A 22,800-nucleotide genomic window follows, 5' to 3' on the forward strand; every position below is an offset into this window, starting at 1 on the left:
AAATGGGTGTGGCTGCATTAAAATAAAACTTTATTAACAGGAACATGTGGAAGGCAGAATTTCCCTAACCCCGGGGAATAGAGATTGAATGAGAGAGATAGAAATTGACCATGGAGGACAGGTGGGAAACTTGAAGCTAGAGGGGCATGATGTCAGTGTAGATTGGCTTCAGTCTAGAAGGATCTAGGCCTTTGCTTAAGAATAATATGATTTTAAGACAAGTGCTTTTCTTTCTTTCTTTTTTAAAAAATTATCATCAACATTCAAGTTGTAGGTCAAGTTGAAAGCTGTCTCCCCATGATACGGTTTGTGGATAACAATAGATGTCCTCTCTCTCGTTCCTGTTATATCCTCCATATAACTTCTCTGTCCCAGGTGCTCCCACTTGGCTTCACATTCCACCATGTCTTTGAATTGGATAATAAGAATAGAAAGTTATGCACAAATGAATAAGATGGTAACAATGAAAATGAGTCATGAAAACATGAGAGCTCTCAGTATCTCAGGTGATGACTCAGACAAAGTCCTATGAATATCTCTTCCTTGGGATTTCCCTGAAGTGAAACGTTGAAGTAGAGACTGTCTTCTATTTTCCAGCTAGGAAGCTGTCATTTGATTTATGTTTCAGTCCTTTGGTGGCGTTTTTCTGACTATGGGGATTTCACATTGGAGATTTCAATTGAGTACATTAATTTTTCTGAAATTTTGAGTTTGATGGAGAATATTCATATTTACGGGTGGAATAGGGAAAGATGAAATAAAAGGACCAGAAGAAACTCTGATGCACTGCAATCAAAAAAGAAAGTGGTTTAATATAATTAGGTGCACATGGTTCATTCCCACAGGAAACAAATTGCTGGTCCACCATTACAAGATTCTTCAATCATGTCAAAATACGTCCTGATTATCAGTAGTTGGGGTTGATTGGTACACTTTGCTGCTCTCCTGTTGAGCAGTTTTAGGAAAAAATGAAAGCAATATCGATGTAAAAACCTAGAACGTTCATCAGCTGAAAATTGCTCATCAGAAACATTGCTGTGCTAGTGATATTGTTGAAATGGATTTGCTTGCCAAAAAGGGGTATCTTCCTCTGAAACAGGGAAGTTGAGTCCTTTGATAAGGAAGTTTAAGCAGGGTGATGCTGGGAAGCCCTCATCGTGTACCCTACTCCCAATACCTGTCATTTTTAAAGGCTTTTCAGTCCCATCTGTTCAACCAGGTTGTGTAAAGTTCAAGAGGAATTTTATTTCCATTTTCTCTCGGGCCTAAAATGTGTGATCGTAATTCATTATGAAATATCAGCAGGTACATAATTAATAGGAAATTGAACTCATGTTGTTTTTGGTTGTTTGTATTTTCACATGTTCCATCCCTTAGTAATATTTTAAAATAACTTTCCTCACCATCTAATGGTAATCTATGTTTGTTGATTTGGAGAATAAAATGGAAAAATTAGAAAAGTGTAAAGCAGTGGATAAAACTTTCTTCAGTCAACTGTTGTAACATTTGATATAGATTTGTCTGGCTTTTTTCTCTTTGTGTATGTATGACTATGCCTACAAAATTTTTTCTCAGATTTGCATAGTGCAGATTATTCTGTGTATACCCTTTTATAAACCGTATTAGAAATGATACTTTCCATGAACATTTAATAACATTTCCCCTTGTCAATAATGGTAGTATTATGGTTGATATATAAATCAATGTTTATTTTATTAGACTTGTTTATTGATTTCTATGTCTTGCTATTATGAAAGTACGCCAACAAACATAATGACAGTATTTTTTTCAACTCATATTATCTTAATTAAGCCAAAAATGTCCTCTCTCCATAAACCTTTAAAGAAAAATTTAAATGTAAATGTGAGAACTTTTTCTGATTCAAATATATAGTTGATTTGAAAAGCTATTTATAAGAGAGAAAAAGTAAGTGACAAAAATTCAGTAAATTAAAAACAAAGTTACATTTATTTCTCCCAGTTATGGTCATTCTTCAGTTTAGGTATAATTCATTTCATAAGATTTTGTTTAAGTATTTCTTTTGCCTTGATCACATAAGAAAGAGTCACAAGGTCCCTAAAACTAAGTGGTTGGCATATTTGGAAAGTTTGCTAAGTTTTAATATTTCTTTCAGAAGCTATATCTTGCTGGCAACTTTGAGGAAGGAAAATAGAAAATGTACGCTGTAGGAAGTTAGGAATCATGAGTTGGGGTGTCAATTTTGGGGACTGTGAGTGAGTCACTTAAATCTCCTCAGTTTCCAAATTTATTAAATAAGGTGATTGTATGGAGTCCTAACTTGGAGAGACATAGAAAGGATCTAGAGAATAGTAGATGGGAAAATGCTGTGTGAGCAGTTAAGCAGTAGACTCTTATTTATTCATTTGTTATTTATTTACTATAAAGTAAGCTTTGATTTTAAGATAAGTAGATATTATCATGTAGTTGTAAGGAGTAATACTGAGATGCCGTGTACTCTCTTTTCAGTTTCCCCAAAAAGTAAGCTCTTGCAAAGCCATAAGACAATAACATAATCAAGATATTGGCATTAATTACAATCAAATCAATTAATTAAAATCAAAATTCAAAGTGTTCACATCACTACAGGAGTCCCTCCTCGTGCCCTTTTGTAGCCCCACACACTTTTCTCCCACCTGCACCTCCATTTATAACCTCTGGCAACCAATGACTAATGTTCTCCATTTCTGTGGTTGAATTATTTCAAGGTGTTACATAAATAAAATTGTATCATATGTAATATTTGGGGACTTTTAAAATATTCAGCATAATTCCCTTAAGATTCATTAAGGTCACTGCATATGTCAGCACCTTTTTGTTGAGTGATACTCCGTAATACAGATGTATTTACAAATAAATCTTCTATAAACATGGGTGTATAGATTTTTAAATGAACATAAACTTTCATTTCTCTGAGATAAATTTCTGGGAGGATAAGTACTGAGTCATATACTAGTTTCATTTTTTTTTTTTTTAAGAAATTGATAAATCATTGTTCCAGAGTAGTTGTACCATTTTACAATTTGACAATAATAATAATTCTTGTGTAATACCTAAGAGGCTCATTTTTTCTGTCAATGAATGCCCAGTCACCCTAGCATCATTCATTGAAAACATAATCTTTCCTTCATTGAATTGCTCTTGCACATTCATTAAAAATCAGCTGGACATATTTATGTAGGTCTGTTTTTGAGTTCTCTATTCTGTTCCTCTGCCAGGGCACATAGTCTTCATTCCTGTAACTATATAAAAAGTTCTAGAATTGGATGGACTCATTCTTTCTACTTTTTCTTTGTTTCCAAGATTACTTTAGCTATTCTTATTGCTTTGCCTTCCCATATAAATTTTGGATTAATATTTTACATATCTACAAAAAATTCTTGCTGGAATTTTGATAGGGATCGTATCAAACTTGAATGTGAACTTGAGGATTGATCTTTACTCTGTTGAGGCTTCCAGCTCATGAACCTCATAGGTCTGTCCATTTATTTAGATATTCTTTGATTTCTTTCATCAGTATTACAGTTTTCAGCATATAACTTTATATATTTTATTAGATTTATCATAAGTATTTTATATATTTAGTAGCTACAATTGGTATTAATTTAATTTTGATTGTGAATTTAATTGTGAATTTAAATTTGATTTAAATTTAATTGTAATTGGTATTAATTTAATTTAATTTAAAGGAGCAATGAGTTCCTTTCTGATATGCAGGAGTAATTTTTGTTTATTCATCTTGTATCTGCAACCTTGCTGAGCTTGTTTATTAATGCTAAGGTTTTTTTTTTTTTTTTGTAGATTCCTTAGGATTTTCTATATAGATAATCATGCTATTTGCATATATGGACAGTTTTACCTCATTATTTCTGATCTTTATGCATTGTACTTCATTTTCTTGTCTCAATGTGATGGCTAAACCTTCTAGAACTATGTTCAGTGATAGTGGTGAGAGTGGACATCCTTGCCTTGTTTCTTATTTTAGGGGGAACTCTAAGTTTTTCATCTAAGGATGATATTACCTGTAGGTTTTTAAGATGCTTGTTAAAAGGTTGAGGAAGTTCCCATCTATTCTGTTTCTCTGAGAGATTTTTCGTAAATGGATGTTTAATTTTGTCAGTTTTTTTCTCTGCATTGATTGATACGATTATGTGGTTTTTCTTTTGTAGCCTGTTAATATGATGAATTACATTGGTTGATTTTTGAATATTCAGCTAGAATTGCATCTTTAAATACTTGTCATAGTCTGGTATTTATCATATATATATATTTACATGAAGAAGTTCAATATATATTTAGGGATATATACATGGTATATATAATCTGAAATCTATATGGACATCTGAATTTTATTTACAAAAAATAACAGTACAATTTAGGAGTCGGGGTGGATTACTTTAAAACCTTGCTTCTTGCAAGAAATATCTTCTGGTCAGTATAACTCTTGAGTAACCTGACAGTTGTAGCACTTTTGATGTATTCACAGTATCACCATCACCATTATTACTATCATCGTCAACACCATCCTCATTAAAATTGTCTGCTGTATATATGAGATTGAATCCAAATGTCCATCAGTCATCCATCATCACATTCTCCGTTATGCAGTAGATCATTGAGATTCCCCAATAATATTCCCTGTGGTCACCTCTCACCTCTCAAGTCCACAAATACAGAAGTGATTGTAGAATTTCTTATGTTTGTTCCAAAATTTTCTGTGCATCAGCCTCATATTCTTCCGTAATATGTCACCATTGGTACAAAGTAACCATTTTAAAATTTTTTATTATAATTGTACATCTCACTTGAAGATCATTTTTCAAATGATCATGTTTCGAAGGAAACAAATTTTACGAAGATTATGATTACTGCTTTAGAAAGTTGATATGCATATGATGCAGAAAAAAAAATAACAAAGCTCAAAAGTGATGCTGACATGAGATACAATGTGCTTATATTTAAGTAATAGGATCCTTCCCAGCAGGTTCGTCTTCACCACGACACTTTGTATCTTGGTAAAATTGCATAGTACTAGGGCATGCTCATTCAGATCAGTTATGGATGATTGAAATAGAAGACCTTGTAGCCTCTGCTACCTAATGTGTACTGAATAGAATTAGAAGAAAATACTCAATTTTTAAATCACTCTAGAACTCAGTGTTTTGTCTGTCAAATAACTTCAGAAAAAATTCTGAAAGCAAGAGTGGGAATGTATATTGAAATTTTTTATTCCCAGGGCTCTTGTAGACTTAGAGATGTTCATGGTCTCTCTCTCTCTCTCTCTTTTTTTTTTTTAAATTAAATGGGAAAGGGCGAACTACTGCAATCTGAGCACTTACTAACTTCTTTTGAACAAAACTTCTCTGGGACAAAATTGGTACTGACTCTTAAAATGCTCATGGTGTATAAAGCATTTTCATTGCAATGAGTAACTATCTATTAGAGCCTTTGGAACTTAATTAAATGTCCTGAATTATAACTGACTTCACTGGCTGTAAAAGTATTTTTCCCTGAGACGTGTGGCTATCTCTCTGCCATATTTTACCGTGTCGATCTGAATGCACGGTTTTGTAAATCAGGGTAGTGGTTATTTATATGGCATTTGCTAAACTTCAGTTATTGAACATTGCCTACACTATAGTACATGTGAAACTGAGCATTTCAAACCAGTCTCAAAAGTGTCAGATGATCTTTCTGTGCATTGCTGAATGTTATCATCATATATTTATTTGAATTATCTCATCAAAAATAGTTTTCAAAGTGGACAGTTTGAAAAATCATCAGGTTTTTTCACAATGATCTTTGGATTTGGTGGAAGTCTTACCTGCAGTTTGTCTCTTTTTATACCTTGAGCTGTTTCATTCAACCTGCTGCCCACAGTTTTTCACCCAAGAACACAGATTGTTCTAGGCAGTTCTCATTGACATTAATGTTAGTTTAAAAGCTGCCCCTCAGGTACTGCTTGGAAAATTTAGGGACTCTGTTCCCTGCCAGAGCAATATTTCTTCAGGATGAAATCGAAAACTGGTTTGATACTCTGAAGAGGACATTTAAGTTTAATGCCTGTGGAAAATTCACTGTTACAAGTCTGTAACAGAATCTGCAGTTTATTTTCAGATCCGCAAGGAAAGTGGCATGGTGTCGCCACCTGAAGTTAACAGGGTCTGAATGTTTATGCATGAGTCAGGCCATATTTAAAAGAGGTTGGAAAACGCAAATAGATGAACTCCTAAACTGTGACCTGGGGCCCAAATCCAGCTGACCGTCTGATTTTATACAGCTTGTAAGCTGAGAATATTTTTTTTCCACTAACAAAGATTGAATTAAAAAATAATATGAATGATGTGAAAATTATATGATATTCAAATGTCAGTGTCCATAAATAAAGATTCATCACAGCATAAGTCTGTGGGTACTTTTGTGTTACAGGGGAGCTGAGCAGTTGCAGGAGAAACCACATGACCTGCAAATCATAGGATGTCCACCATCGGACCCTTTATAGAAAATGCTGGACCCCTGATGTATATTACAAATCTGATGTTCATGCTGTTTCCATCACCTGAGCAAACTTTGTATAATACACTGTGAAGTACTTTTGCAACTAGGTGCAATTTCGTATATGAATAGCTATGTGTATTTACATATAATATTAATATTAGTTTTGACCATCATTAGAGATAGGGCTAATTTTAATTGCTTCTTTATGTTTTCAGCATTTTGAAACACTTCTACAAATATGGTATTTTCTCTTTCCACTGAGAAAAATTTATAAACATTTTCTAACATAAAATTGATATATTATTAAACTGTAGAAAATACAGATGGTAAAATAAGAAAGAGGAGGTCATTCACGGTCTCACAACTTACAGATAACAATTTCAGTATGTACCCAAATAGTCACATCTAGTTCCTAGAAAGGAATAAACAAATACACATATATTTTCTTTAAAAAATGGAGTAACAACTCAGGTGCTGTTTGTAATCTGCTTTTTTCCCCTTAAAAATAGTTATGTTTTGTTACAAGTTATACATTTCCATTTGAGAAAATTCAGAATATAGAAAAGAAGATACAATACATTGCCTGGCCAGCAGCCAGAGATAAGCAATGTTAAAATGTTAGTTTGTTATTTTGTTGTTCATCCCATCCAAAGTTATCTTTCTGTTGTGAATGAACATTTTTACATATCTGTTTTCACAGATATACAGTCAGGTTTTTATGCTACTTGATAATATTTTTTTAAATTTAACATTCCATTATAAGCATCTTACCATATCAATAAACATTTTATGCCATTTTAGTATTTGCAAAACGATATACATGTTCTTTAGCTTATAAAGCATGAACATCTTTTATATCAATAATTGTGAAAAAGAAAATTAGAGCAACCTAAATGTTTACCAGTGTGTATTATGACATCCATATAATGAAACAGTTTATAGTTAATATCCTGTTTATAGGTGAATATTGATTGACAGGTTGTTGAAAGTTTCACGCCATACTGCTCCCTTGCTGGCTGGCATTCTTTCCCCTCTGTTCTTTCAGTTACTGTCTTCTCCTAATTATTCAGCTTTCAATTCAAATTTCACCTCTTCTGAGAACCTGGCCCTTATTACCTAAGCCACGGCCTCCACCCCTAGTCACTCTTTATCCCATAATCCTGTTTTATTGTATGTTGATCTTCTTTATCTTTCTTTCCTTATCAGAATATAATCACCTTGAGGACAAGAAGCTGTTTTGTGTATTACTTTTCAGTATCTGGAATAATGCATAACATTCACTATGTTCGTTAAAATATTTGTTGAATAATTAAATAGAATGAGTGGATAAAAAGTAGTATATTCTTAGGTTTAAAAAGTCTATAAAACTGTATGAGCAGTATGCTGTCATTAGTACAAATGTACACATGCACGTGTGTGTGTGTGTGCATTTGTGTGTGTGTCTTATCGTTGGGGAACATAGATAGGGATAGACGAGTGGATGGGCAGACAGACCAATGGAAAGACAGCGAGCCATCTATCCATATAGCCATCTTGCCTGAGCACCTGAAGAAAATATATCTAATGTTAACAGTTATTTTCCTTTGTGGGCAGGATTTTACAGGACATCTTTTTAATGTGTTTTCTAATTTTTTCTCAACGCATCTGAAAAATGCTGGGAAACACTGTGGTAAAAATGAGCTATGTGAATTTATACTTTCTTCATAGAGGAAGAGTTTTGGGAGTTTGTGGTCAGTGTCAGATGATAACACATGGCAAATCCGACCTTGTTAAGAAGGTGATTCTTAAACTTGCTTTGTTAAAGCACTGCTGTACAGAAAACAAGGCTACCATCCCAGGGCCAGTCTCTCTGCAGCCCAGTTTGTCTTAGTCCACATGTTAAAGCTGTGCTCTTTTTTTTATTGAGCTCTGGTCAGTGTCTGGCACTTTACAAGGCTTGTGGATACGATAGTGGACTAGAGGTATGTGGCCTGTGCCCTTATTTGTAAAGGAATAAAAAAAAATGTATATTAGATAAAGAGGGTGAGGTACACACATTAGGGTACCTGGAGAAGGAATTTTTTAGAAAGTGACGTTTGAACTGAGAGTTGGGAGAAGAAAAGGAGTCAGCAAGGCTAAGAGGGATTCAGGTGGAGGAAATTCTTTTCTAAGGAAGGAACCAGTGTTTGAAGTGTTCAGAGAACCTCTGTTAGAACAGAGAGATAACCAAGTGTGGCAGGACCTTAGAGAGTGATGGAGAGGGTCATGGAAGAGACTGCAGATCTTCTAAAACCCTGGAAAACGCTGCCTCTTTGTCTCAGTGCAGTGGAAGTGCTCGACTGTCAGAAAGGGACACCAAGAGGCACAGACAGAGGTCATGAAGTTCCTTCACAAGCCGTGGATGTGGAAACTTCCAGCAGGAAGTTACACGAAGCAGGAGTTCACACAGAATGCCCCTCCCCGTGGAGGAGTGGTCTCACAGGACCCCAGTTGTCCACGGCATATATATCATCATGCCAGACTAAAGAGGACATCAGCTCTTCTAAAAGTGAGGGCTGTGTCACCCTGGCTCTCACCAGCTTTTCTGGAGGTTGGTTTTCTTTCTAACAACTATGTTGCTTGAAATAATTCAGTGGAGTTCTCTTATTGTCCTGGCATGGAGGAAACATTCTAAGCTCAGCTACCTCTACTAGTATTTTTTATTATAAATGTAATAAATGTTTTCTGAATCAAATTTAAAACAGATAAAAGCAAATAGCACCTGTATTCTCATCTCTGATAAATAGTTAACTGTAAAATATATATCCTTCTATTGTGGGTTTTTTTTTGTTTTTTTTGTTTTTGGCTATTAGTATCATGATATCGGCTTGTGATTTAACTACTTTAAAATGTGCTTTCAGGAAATATATACAAGATCTTATGGTAGCTCACGGAGAAAAAAAATGTGACAAAGAATATATATATGTTCATGTATAACTGAAAAATTGTGCTCTACACTGGAATTTGACACAACATTGTAAAATTATTATAAATCAATAAAAAATGTTAAAATAAATAAATAAAAATGAAAAAAAGTGCTTTACTCACTGTCCTGTGTAATCTAAATGTAAACGGTCTGTCAAGTGCTCACCTTTAAACGAGATTTTGCGTTACGTATTGCATCTGCCACACAACTGCTTATGTACACACACACAAACACACCTGATTTCAAATACAGTAAACAGCAATCCAAATCTTTATTGATGATTCTCAGGGCAATACGAGATCTTGTTGCATTTACCACAATAAGAAATTAAGGTAAAACATTTAAAATCATTTCTTTCCCGTAAAACAGGGCCATACTGCTGATAACTTCCTTGTCTTTGATTCCTTCTTGCTTTTAACTCCTCTGTTTTTCCCTTGCTTCCCTCCTTTCCTCAGGCTTCTTTCTATCCTATAAATATGTAACAAGAATTACAAACCTCCTTAGGTTTGCCAAATCTTAGGAATTTTGGAGAAAACTGAAAAGCTGTATCATGTAAGATCTCTGTATCTTTAAAATTAGGTGCAGCTCAAAAAACCATCCTATGATCGCTATTACAGACTTTCAGTTTATATAGTTTTCTTCTATATCTTCTTTAATTATCGCTTTACTGTTTGTATGCTGTACTTGCTCCACCTTGTATTCATTATTATATATTCCTTGAAAAGTCTTGCTTCTACCCTTTAATATCATTTTTCTTATTTCAGTGTCTTTATTCTTCTTCCCTATATTATGGGATATCTTTTTGATCTTACTTCCTTTGTTATGGAATTGAATCACTTTTAGCATTTAATCTCCTGTTTCTGATCTCATTTGGCCTTTTTACTGTCACTGGAGTTTGCCTTTCACAGAATGTCATATACATGGAATCATCCAGTTATGTGGCCTTTTAAGACTGGCTTCTTTCACTTACCAATGTGCATTTAAGATTAGTGCATATATTTGTGGTTTTTATTGCTGAGTAGGAGTGTAGCTATACCCCAGTGTGTTTATACAGTCACCTAGGGAAGGCCTTTTGACAATTTTTTTTTCCTTTTTTTTTTTCTTTTATAGAATGTTTTCCTGACTCCCATTTTGTCTTTAGTTATATCATAACATAAGTTCTGTCTTTAGTTATATCAGGACAGTGTCTTCCTGAAACTGGTTTCAAACATGAGTTAATAATTATCTAAAATTTCTCTTGCTTGAATAGTACCTCTTATTCCAACGACCTTTTCTCTGAACTTTCTTTGAACTACCAGTAAGTTTTCATTTACCTAACGATTTTTTAAGTATATGATTCAATAATTTGTAGTAACTTTATAGACTGGTACAGCTATCATCACCATAGACATTTAGAAGATTACCAATATTAAAAAAAAAAAAAATCCTCCAGGCTCATTTGCAATCATTTCCCTCATTTCTGCCAACATCCAGCTCCTGAGTGTACATTGTGTCTGCAGATTTGCCTTTTTTGATCATTCATATAAGTGAAATCATAAAAGATATGGTCTTTTGCTTCTGGTTTCTTCTCCTTGTGTTAATGATTTTGAGGCTCATCTCTGCTGTAGCAAGTTGTTAGCACTTTGTTTTTTTTATTGCTGAATAGTATTCTGTTGTAGGGATAGACTATCTTCTGTTACCCATTCACCAGCTGATACTTGGATTGTTTCCACTTTAGGAATATTATGAATAATTCTGCCATGACCCTTCAGATGCAAGTGCATGATGGTCTTTCTGTTTCTTTGTTTTCGCCTGGTGGAAGTTTATGCATTTCCATCATTTGCTACTGAGGTAAAGTCTCTCAGCAATTACGTGGGCCTTATCTTAATTTTCTTTTTTTAGGTTTAGGTAGAGGAAAATGAGAAAGCTTTTGTTTATTGTATTTTTGCCTGTTTAGAATTTCAAACAGCCTGGGAAGAGTCTGGGGGCAAAGGTGAGGGCACAGCCAGCAACGGTCTTGAAACCTTTTACTGTAATTCATAGAAGTTTCCTTTAACATTTAATGTGGTAGGTTGTCCTCTCAGCCTTATTTGCAAAACACACGTGAATCTAACCACTTCTCTCCATCTGTCATACTAGTCCAAGCCAACATCACCTTTTGCCTACACCGTTGCAGTAGACTCCTTCGTGGCTCCCTGACCCTGTTCACACAGTAAGTAGAGAGATTTCTTAAAGACATAAATGAGATTATTTTACTCACCAGCTGGACATAAAATCCGCATTCCTTACCATTGCTCATGCAGCTCTCTGCAGTGTGGCACTTCGTGCTCCTGGTAGTCCCATCACCTATGAATCTCTGGTTCTTCCTTAACTTAGGCCAGCGTAGCTCTCTTTCTTACCAGGCTTGTTGTTGCCTCCTTACTCTGGAAATGCCCTTTGCCTAAAACACCCTTTTTCTTTTTTCTTTGGATTCTCTTGCTTGCCCTTTTCCAATTGCACACTTCTCAACTCAAATGTCTTCTTTGGCCATGCTTGTCCCCATCAGTGTCAACTGCGTCTCCATTTTATACTTTCTCCAGAGCACTTATATCACAATCATTAATCGCCTAGTTTATCCAATTTTTATTTATTTATTTATTATTCTTATCTTTTAGCTTGGAATCTCTGTGAAAGGAGGGAATGCGTATGTCTCACTCCTGATTGCATTTTCAGTGTCTAGAACCATGTTTGGCACTCACTCAATATTTGTTGATTGCACAGCCATTTGCTTGGAGCCAGGAGCCTTGCCGGGGCACAGTCGCAGCCATGTCCCCTCACTGTGTCTAACTGGATTTTCCCCATCAGCACACTTTGAGAGTCAGCACTGTCAGGAGCGTCCCACTCAATGGAGCTGACTTCACCTGACTCAGCCAGCATCTCCAGAGGTAGAGTCCCCATGTCCATGACCCCTGTTTCTCCAGGTTTTACCCCTGAGTTAGGGGCATTAGTAGGGTCTTCATTCTCATGATTTGCTTTTCTGTGTCATGTTGGGTCTTTCTCAGCCCAGGCACGGCTGTAAATCTTTGTTTGAAGCTTTCTCACATATGAACTGACACTTCCGTGGTTCCCACTGAGGGTATAAGTTTTCCCCTATTTTTATATTTCTTGTTCTTTATAATGGAAATCTGGAAGCACCGATGTATGTGGCCACGAATGCACATGTGCTCACACTGAGGCTTGTAGATATTAGATACGGTGGGAGGCACGGCCCTGATGGCCTTCGCTCCCTTTGCTCCTTTACTTCCATGATTATCTTTGCAAGGGGATTTTGCAAATGTAATTAATCAGTTGAGCTTAAGATAGGGAGATTATCAATGCCGGCTCAATTTCATCACATAAATCCTATAAATGCAGGGTATTTTCTCCAACTGGCAGCAAAAAGAAAGACAGATTGAAGACATGAGAGGGACTCAGCACGGGAGGAAGTTTCTTCACTGCTTAGACGGAGGAGGCCCAGGGAGTAAGGGCTTGATAGAGTAGGTGCCCCCACCGACAACCAGCAGAAAATGGGCTCTCAGTCCTGTAACCGAAGGAACTAAATTCTGCCAACAGCCCGAATGGTCTTGGAAGTAGCTTCTTCTCTAGAGTCTGCAGAAGAGAACACACCTCTGCCAGTGCCTTGATTTTGGCCTCGTGAGACCCAATGAAGCCACCTGGGCTTCTGACCTACAGAGATGTGAGGTCATAGTGGGTATTGTTTCAAGCCACAAAATGTGTGGTGACTCTCTTACACAGTGACAGAAGACTCAATTCAGATGCACTTTTTCAATCATCATCTTCACCTAGATAAAATTTTTATCTTTACCGTATTTCCGTCATGTTTCTTCTTCTTTTAGTGGCCTTGATGCTTTGTTTTCTAAAGAGTTTTTGATGAAGTGCGTTTTCCTTTTCCACACTAATCATTAGGTAGAACTGCCTGCTTTAACTTTTTGTCAGTTGTCCACTTTTTGAAACTGTTTTCGCAGTGGTGTTAATGATTTGCAGACCGAGGGCCATTGTTAAATGTCACTGGAGTGATTTGGGTGATGAGAACTGACAGAGGCGTGTTGCTTGTTTGTGAAATTCCCGTGTTTCCTGAAATGGGAGTAACAGTGGATTTTACATTTGCTTCTCGGTAGCTGCTCTTTCATTGTTCACTTGAGCCGTGAGCTGCTCATTTCTGACAAGTGTGTCTTTGAATTCTGCCTCTGGTCGTGACAGTTACTACAGAGAAGAACCAGAATATAGGGTCAAGAAATGCTTGTCCTTCGGCGTCACACAGCTTTGGTTTTACTGAACTAAAGGCTATTTTTTAAAGTTTTATAGAAGAAGGAAAGTTCGGCAGCCAGAGGGCTACCACCACAGAGAGAGCAGGACCCGCATGGTCTGTAATTTCCCTCACTGTAAATAATCCAGTCTCAGTTTGGTGCTCTGAGAATCTTGAAGCAAAGCAAGACACGTAGGATCAAAATAATAACTCTTGGTCCTTAACTAGCTGCGTGTCGTAGGTAAATTATTTATCCTCGTGGCGATTTAGGTTTTATATCTGTGAAGTGATGTAAACATGCCTTAATTACCTAGAAATCTAAGCCTCTTGAATTTCTCCTTGGGGTGATGGTTCTCAAAGTGTGATTCCTGGACCAGCAGCTGCAGCATTACCTGAGAACTTGTGAGAAGCCAATTTTCAGGTCCCAATACAGACTTAATAAATCAGAAATTCTGGGGCTGGGGCCCAGGAATCTGTGTCTTAACAAGACCTGCAGGGGATTCCATGGGATAGTCTGAAAATGATTGCCATTGTCCTAACATAATGATAGCATCGGCCCGGCGTGTATTTAACAAATGTTAGTTGTTAAGTGACAGAAATTGACTGGGGATGCCAGGGCATAGCACAGAGAGGTTCTTGGAAACAAGTGATTTGTTTAAAATCCATGGAGGAAGTGTTTTGTACCATTGCTTGCTTGAATATAAAAATATGTCTAAAGTTACCTTTTTTAATGAAAAAACAAGTTCTATTCCAAATCATTAAGTAAAATTAAGTAAAATGCAAGCTCCATCAAGAAATGCCATGCTCCTCCTATAGCTTTGAAGGCCTCCTGCCCCACCTCTGGTTAATCTCGAAGCCGACTGTGAGTTTGAGATGCGTGGCCCGCCCTGTAGAGAGCAGACTCATTCGGAGCTGTCCAAGTCTAGTTTCTCTTCTGACTACTCTGTGGTGTTTATTCCCCAAGTGCTTAATTAGTTCTTCTTTCAAAGCCTTCACTGGCCATCACAGAGGTCGGTGTTAACCTGGGATTTTTAGGACTGGCTAGACATCGATGCCATCCTCTCTGCTGGCGCTCAGTGTCACCGTGAGAAGAAGTGTTCTGCTGGGCTGCTGGTGGCTTTCTCTTCGTGGTCTCAGTTGAGTCTCTCTCTCTCTGTTTTATATGTATACACAATTTACATGTCTTCCTATAAATATTTGTACATTTATTATATAAGTATATATACTATTATATATTATTAATATATAGTATTATATATTAATAATATATAATAGTATTATTAAGTATATATAAATGGATATAAATATGTATATATGTATATATATAAACTCCCTAATTTACATTTTATAGGAATTTTTTTTTAGTAAGTCATTTTGCTTGGTCCCTTGTGTCTACTGATCCACTGGAGTTTTGTTAAAGAAATTTGCTTAGGTTAAGCTTTCAAGGTAAGACCACCATCTCTTTTCCTTTGAACCAGAGGACTATAGTTATAAAGGCTTCGTAGAGAACGTCCAGATTTTGTTCATGGTCCACAGTTGGTTATAATATCCATTTTCTCTCTGTATGTATGTATCATTGACCTTGATAGCAAAGAGCCATGGGTTTGAATTCTGGTATATATTCTTTGTCAGGTTACTTAAGCTCCTTGAGCCCAAGATTTTTCACTTGTAAAATGTGGATAAGGACGTCTGTGCAACAAGGTAGCATATGAAATACCTGGTACATGGCAGTCGTTCAGTCAATTTTAACTAATGTCTCACACAGCAGATAACAAAGTTGGGACAAATATTAGCCAGGTGACTTTACCATCCGCACAAGGCAGGATAGAAGAAGGGATCGTGGTCCTTCCCTCCCACTCCCATCCCATCCTCTTCCCTCCAGTCTCATCACTCTTCATGTTATTTGTTTCACATCAACATCCCTCCCACAACTGAGCAACTGCCCTCTGCCTGGCACACTTTCCCCCTAAATGCTGCATTGTTTAGTTGCTTCATTTAGGTCTTTGCTTAAATGCTGCCTCATCTGAAGCCCTTCCCTGACCAGTCCCTGCACCATAGCCCTCCTATCCAGTCTCTCTTCAACACTTACTCTGCCTTACTTTTCCCTGTAGGACTTAGTCACCTCCAAATTTATGTATTGATTTACTTTTACTTGCCTTTGCTGTTGTTGTTTGTTTTTGTTTCCCTTAGGACCAGACAGTATATTCCATGAAGGCAGGGACTTGTCTTTTTACTACATGATTCCCAATCAACCAGAACAGGACTTGGTAGAACATAGGACTCTAATTCACTTTGTTAAGTGAATAATGTATTTAACGAGTGAATGAAGGAATGAGCTTTATTCAGTCTGCCTTGGCACTTGGGTGGGAAGGAGAGAAATCATGCCAGGCACCTACCCCTGCTCTCTCTCTCATTTCTTACTGAGCTCTCTCAAGTGCTCCAAAACTATCTGACCTAAGTACAGATCATGTTTGTGTATGGAAGTTCCTGCATTATAGTGTCTAAGTGTGAGGATATCCACATAGAAATGAATTTCTATTTTTTCCAGAGATTATTTAGAGTCTATTTAATAAGTTGGAAACTGAAAATAATGTCCATAAATCAGTCAAATGTGGCTTTAAAAAAAATAGAGCAGAATTTCCATTAAAAAAAAAAACTGTTGTACCTTTCAAGGAAATAAGAAATCTTCCAATGAAAAATACTCAGATATTGGCAATACTAGCCCCAAGACGAAGGTCCCTATACTTCTGCAGATTTCTTAAGCGTTTAAGCAATTCATTTGTTGCTCTTAGCTATCCAGGCAAGGAGCTTTGCTCCAGATTGTTTGTGGGAGGCTGAATCCCCACCATAGATGACCTTGTTCCAGGGTTGATAATGGTCCCTTAATGACTCTTCAGGTCTTTTTCAAAGTTCCGGGAGCTTATTGGGTCATTATACAAGGTGATTTTGTTAATTGGGAATTATCTGGAAGGATTGTTAATAGTATAAGCCATCACTGAATTTGCCAGATGACACAAGGAACGTTTCCTCTTTCTTTCTTTTTTTTTTCCCTGTTTGGCTTTGACCTTAACTGCAGGTTGGCTTGTCAACGTCTCGGGTTGCAGTTTCACAGGTAGTTTTTAACTGACAGGGATGAGTGGGGTGGCGGGATATGGTGCTGATGAAACAAAACAAAGGTCCTCCAATAGCCGACAGTAAAGGAGTCGTTGGGTCTGGATTCTGCTCAGAAGGGCCTCTGTAAAGAGGTGACAGGAGATAATCATATAAATTAAATATCCCATTAAAAGTCTCCCAGATTATAGAGGAATTCTCTCATATTTTGGTCTAATAGTTTTATACTGATTATTTTTTCAAGTTTAAATCTTTGGTCTGTTTGGGATTTGTCCTAGTATGGGTCCAACTCAGTTTTTCCCATTTGGCCTAACTAGTTACTCCAGCATCCTTTATTGAATGATGTTTGTCTTCTCTCTCCATGGATTTAGGAGGCCACCTTCATCATATGTTAACTTCTCATAGTCATTATATATATTCTTTTTTTCCTGTTTCACTGGCCCATCTATTCATGGGCCACCTGTATTAAATTCTGAATTCACATGTCTATTGGTTCTGTTTCTGGAGTTTTTGTCTTCATTGGTCTGGTTATCTATTAAGGTTTTAATTATTGAGATTTTGTTTTTTTATTTATTTTTAATTTCTTTGTTTTTATTTGTAGAATATTTAGAATAGCATTTCACAGGCAAGTGTTATACAACTTGAATTAGTTATTTATTGCTGCTTAACAAATTCCCTCAAGACTCAGGTCTTTGCTTATATATATATATATAAGCAAATATATGTATGTATATATATAAAATAAACCTCACAGTGCCTGAAGGTCAGGAGTTCAAGAGGGGCTCAGGTGGATGGTTTTGGCTCAGGATCTCAAAACATTGTAGTCAAGATGCCTGCTGGGGCTGCAGTCATCTGAAAGCTTGACTGGGGCTGGAGGATCCACTTTCAATATGTTGCACACTCAGGGCTGGCAAGCTGGTGCTGGTTGTCGTGAGGCTGCCCTTATGTGCTTAAGAGTCCACATGTAATGGCAGCTGGTTTCCATCAGAATGAAAGGACGCAAGAAAGAAGTGACAAATGCCATTTATGACTTAACTTCAGAATCACATCATTACGTCCAGCGTATTTTATAGGTCAGACAGACCAAACCTAATACAATGTGATAGGGACTACATGAGGACATGAATACCAGGAGGCAAGGATCTTCCAGAGCCATCTTGGAGACTGGCTACCCTAAGAGCTTTGGCAATAAGCTATAACTCGATCTATGTTTACATCTATCTTCCTATCTAGATATATTTTCCTAAGAACTAAAAATAACTGATCCCATTTAATTAGAACATAGAATGTGAGGAGAGATGAGGATGGAGAGGTAGATATGGCTCAGGTCCCTGCGAATCTTGTGAGCTGTGTCAAGATTAGACTCTTCACCCAAGGGCAACGAGAAGCCAGCTGGATGGTGGAGCTCATATTTCTTTCTGTAAAAGTTAGATTTGCACTTTGACTGCTGTGTAAAGAATGGACTAGAAGCCATAGGCAATTCTGATGGTTTGGAATGGAGAGAAATGGAAAATATTGAGGGAAATGTAGGTGGTAGATTCAACAGACTTCCATGATTGATTGGATGTAGGGCCTAAACTGAAGGATGATAATGGTTCTCAGAATTCTTATTTGGCAGGTGGGGGTGTGAAAGCATTGTGAATTAATAATGAACACGGGTGTGAAAGGAGAAGATGAATATTTTAGTTTAGATACCTAAGTTTGAGGAAAAATGGAGAGAGGTCCAAATGAGAGGCTACTTTGTTGACATAAATAATCAGGTTTACAAATACATTTTTTCAACAGTTTTCTTATCAAGAATAGCCTCCAAGGTTAACTCATAAAATTGAATTTTCCAATGACACCAAAGTCTTTGCAAAACTGAAATGTGAGTCCTTTTTTCACTGGTTTTGGAAAGCTTTTGGATGTCTGCTCTTTACATGGTTTCTGATTCCAGTAAGTTGGGGCATCCATTTAACACATAAATGTGTTAGGGGGGTGCTCCCCCAGGATATACATGTTAAAAGAAGCATGCATTACCTCAAACTCTATGACCACCAAGACAAGGTCAAGAACCCCACCATGAGGCATTAAAAAGGGGAGGACATGGTTGGTGACTTTTTCTGTGCAAGGGAGGTCATGGGGGCGTGATGAGTTGCCCCCACCATCTGGCTGTGGCCTCAGCAGGGTGGAAATGAGGGATCTCACAGCTGGGGCAAGAGACAGCCAAGCAAATGATCTTGCTGTGTGGACAGAATGTGTGAAAGATTTCTCTGGTGCATCTCTCTGACAGCTCCTGGCATTAGAAGACACAGTCTGCACTACTCAGCTGTTTTTTTCTTTAATCAGTTGTTGGCGTTCTCATTTTTCCCCAACAGGATACCATTCCACTGCCATAGAGGTGAAGGAAAACTTCACCTCTCTGTTCTTGAGCGCCGAGAAAATTGCTTCCTAGCTGACGATTTCAAGGGTGTAGCTGGATGGTGTATCAGAAAGCATACAAAAAGAGCCACGTACTGTAAATCCTTCCTGGATATAAATAAATAGAATAGATGAGAACTAGGTGCCAGTCGGTTTCTAGGGACAAATAACCAGTTGAGCAAGTACTTAGTAACATGCTTTGTGCCCAGAAATGCCATATGGACCCCTCACAGTGGTGAGGGGAATGCAAGGAAAATACAAGAAATGAGCCGTCTGTTTCTTTGGCTATTAATACTGTTTCCAGTGTCACGAAATGGATTTCTGGCTGGCTCCTTCTTGTATTGCTGCTGTTACTACTACCCTGGCTGCGGCTTCTTCAACCCCTCCTACCAAGATCAGCACCACAATTACTCCCATGACCTTTCTTGTAGAGTTTTTGTAAGGATTAGTGAGTGTGCAGTGAAGGCTAACAATCATTTTTCCTACTATGGCCATGACAGCAACGACAAACATGTCTATACCTGTTTTACTAATTCCTGCTGCTACTTATTCAGTGTTTTCTACATGCCCCGTTGTACCCAGACTTCTGTATGCATTTACCTTATTTAATCTTCACTTTTACTCTGTGACTTTGCTTCTATGAATAGCCCTACTTTCTAGATGAGAAAATTCTAGAAGAAGAAAGTTGAATATTTTGCTCAAGTGGTGAAGGCAAGGAGTCCCTGGAACATTCAAGTTGCTTAATAAATATTTGCCAACTGACTGGTGAACTTTAGTTTATACTGCATTATCTGGCAAAGACAAAATGGTAGCCCTCTAGCCATAACTGTTCCATGGACATTTTATTTGGCTTTCACAAGCTTGTTTTTATTGCAAATTAGGGGGACATCATTTTAAACTGGGAGAATCCATAACCAGCACCAACACATAATCTGAATTTATGACTTCTTTTGGGAAAAAAAATATAGGAAGTAGCCATTCTGGTTCCATATTTTGGCCTAGAAAGAACTGCCTGGTGCTGAGTGGCAGTCTGGTAACTCCAGGTAGCCACAGCATTTGCCCGCCTGCTGCACCAGCTCTGAGCCTGCAGTCATTTCAGTCTGAGGCCTCTGGAGAGAAGCTACATCGGGTTACATACTGCAGAGCCTCTCAAATTAGGGGGTGATGGCTCAGAAGTGAATACAGATCCGGGCAGGATGCAGTCGTGCTAGACTGTGACGCAGGCAGTAGGTGGCAGAGAAACTTGACAGCTGAGATGAACGTACATCCTGGAGTAACCAGCATGATTTTGTAGCAGGCTTTGAACTGGAGCCATGATTTAAGGATGGGCAGCCTTTGTAAAGGCAGAGAGGAGGAGAAAAAAAAAACTGTTTTGTATGATATCCATAAATAATAAAATACACAACACATAAGTTTTTCCATAAGTTAAACAAAAAATAACTTAGCAAAAGCACTGAACTGGGGCTAGTGTTCACCGAACTGTATTAATTTTTTAAACTCCTGAAATGGCCTGAGAGTAGGAAGGTGGAGCTGAGTAAGACGGAAGTCCCTGGAAATACCCTGGGGACTGATCAACACCACGGAGATTCTGAGCGCGTCCCTGTGGTACCACTTCCTGCCTCACAGAACTGATCGCACTCTCTGGGCCACGGCCTCTGCCTTGTGCTCTTCCTGCTGGTCCGCGAGGCTCTCAGAGGGAGAGGCAGGCCGCGGCCTGAACACTGGCAAGGGCTGTGCCAGTCACAGCCAGCTCTGCTCTTGGCGTGGGATGCGCACAAAACCTCCCGCTCTCCCAGACAGCAGTCTCTCTGGGCTCTCAGTGTCAAGGCCATAATTGTCCAGGCAGACTTCCCAAGGACACGGAAGCCCTCAGCTTGCCAACCTCACTGGCCGTATGGTTGCTGAGCTTCGAGCTACCAATGCTGAGTCTACTGACTTAAGCTTGTCCCATCCAGCCAGAATGTTTCCCTCCTCTGTGCTGTACTAATGCGGTGTGAACAAATACCACGTGCTGAGTGAAATATGTATTGTGGCATCAAATAGACTTGTGTTTGAGTCCCTGGCATGATCTTGGGCTCATTTCCTAACCATCGAATTCTTACTTTTGTTGTCGATAAAATAGGGAAAGTAGTTGCCATGAAAGTTAAATCCGATCAGGCACGGGAAGCGTCCAGAGCAGTGCCTAGTGGTTACAGAGCACACGAAAGCCATTTTTTGGCCGTTGTCGATGTTGTCATTGCCACCGCGAGGGGGTAACACGAGGCAAAAGAAAAATAAGAAGTAACTTGAGAGTTCCGACAGAGCTTGGCAAAATATCGTACTTTCTGGTGGATAATTACAGGTCAGAGACGTGGATGAGAGGCCCAAGGAGACTCCAGTGTTGGAGGCAAATGAAGAAGCTGTATCTGTGCCTCTAAGAGAAATGTGAGAGGTTGCATTCTGTCCTGTGCTTCAGTGAGTCATGGGCAAAAGTGCTAGTGACAAGTGCAAATGGTTTGCTCAGCACCTGCAAAGCGCAGGGTGTGTGAACTTGTTCCACGGCTAGGTGCGGGCTCCTAGGGGTGAGCAGAAGTGTGAATGAAACAAGGGACTGAGGAATTCAGTGGTGGCAGGAGCCATGAAAGGCTAATTGCATTTCCAGAGGAGCTGCCTTCCGACCACCTTCCTTCTGCTTGTCCACGTTGACAGCATCCAGCAGCTTCCCTCACACGCGCCCCAAAGACTCCTGGTGGCAGGCAGCACTCTGAGTGACCTGGCATCCCGTGGCACTGGTACCAGCCAGGTAATCTCTTCCAACCCAGGGCCTCATTCAATCAGCCGGGCAGAATTTGCGGGCCTTGAGTCATAGTAGACATCGAAATGCTTGAGGCTGTCCATCAACACAGGCTTCCTTAGCAAGCGGAAGGTTAGGCAACAGGGAAAACAAAAGAGAATTCTTCCCAGGCTTTACTCCCCAAATCCGATGACGGCTAGAATCCCACCAGTCCTGGAACACTTTGCCTGACCCACAGTCCCAGTAAGTGCTGTATCTTGTATGGTGGCTTGGGAGAGTGAGGGAAGTAGAGAGAGGGCGATAAAGAGCTTTGGATTTTTCTTTTTTGTCTTTATTTTATACTTAAGCCACCCCCGCCCCTGGTTTTGACAGCCTTCAGCAGCAGAATTCATCACAATGATGGTGTCAAAAGTGGTTTTCCTCCTGCGATCACAATAATAGGTTTCACCTGCATCGTTGTGCATCATTCAACTTTCAGGACGGATAGGGACTTGGAAGTCGAATAGCCTGACCTCTCAAACTGATGAAGAAACAGGAGCCCAGGAGGGTTAGGGGGAACTTGTAAAGCCACAGAGCCCTGCTGACGAATACCGTTTCTGTCTCCTTTCTAATACGATAATAGCGCCTCAGTTTCCTTTTTAGGAAATAGTCCTCCCACTTCTGGGCACACATGATTCAGGGAAGGCTGACCAGAACACCCCTGGCCCTGCCAGCAGACTACGAGGTCCAGTGGTTGACACAGAACCCAGGTTTGGCCCATTAGTGACTGGATTAGAAGTGTCCTACGACTCC

The sequence above is a fragment of the Camelus ferus genome, chromosome 19, assembly GCF_009834535.1.
Source record: "Camelus ferus isolate YT-003-E chromosome 19, BCGSAC_Cfer_1.0, whole genome shotgun sequence".
Taxonomy (NCBI): Eukaryota; Metazoa; Chordata; class Mammalia; order Artiodactyla; family Camelidae; genus Camelus; species Camelus ferus.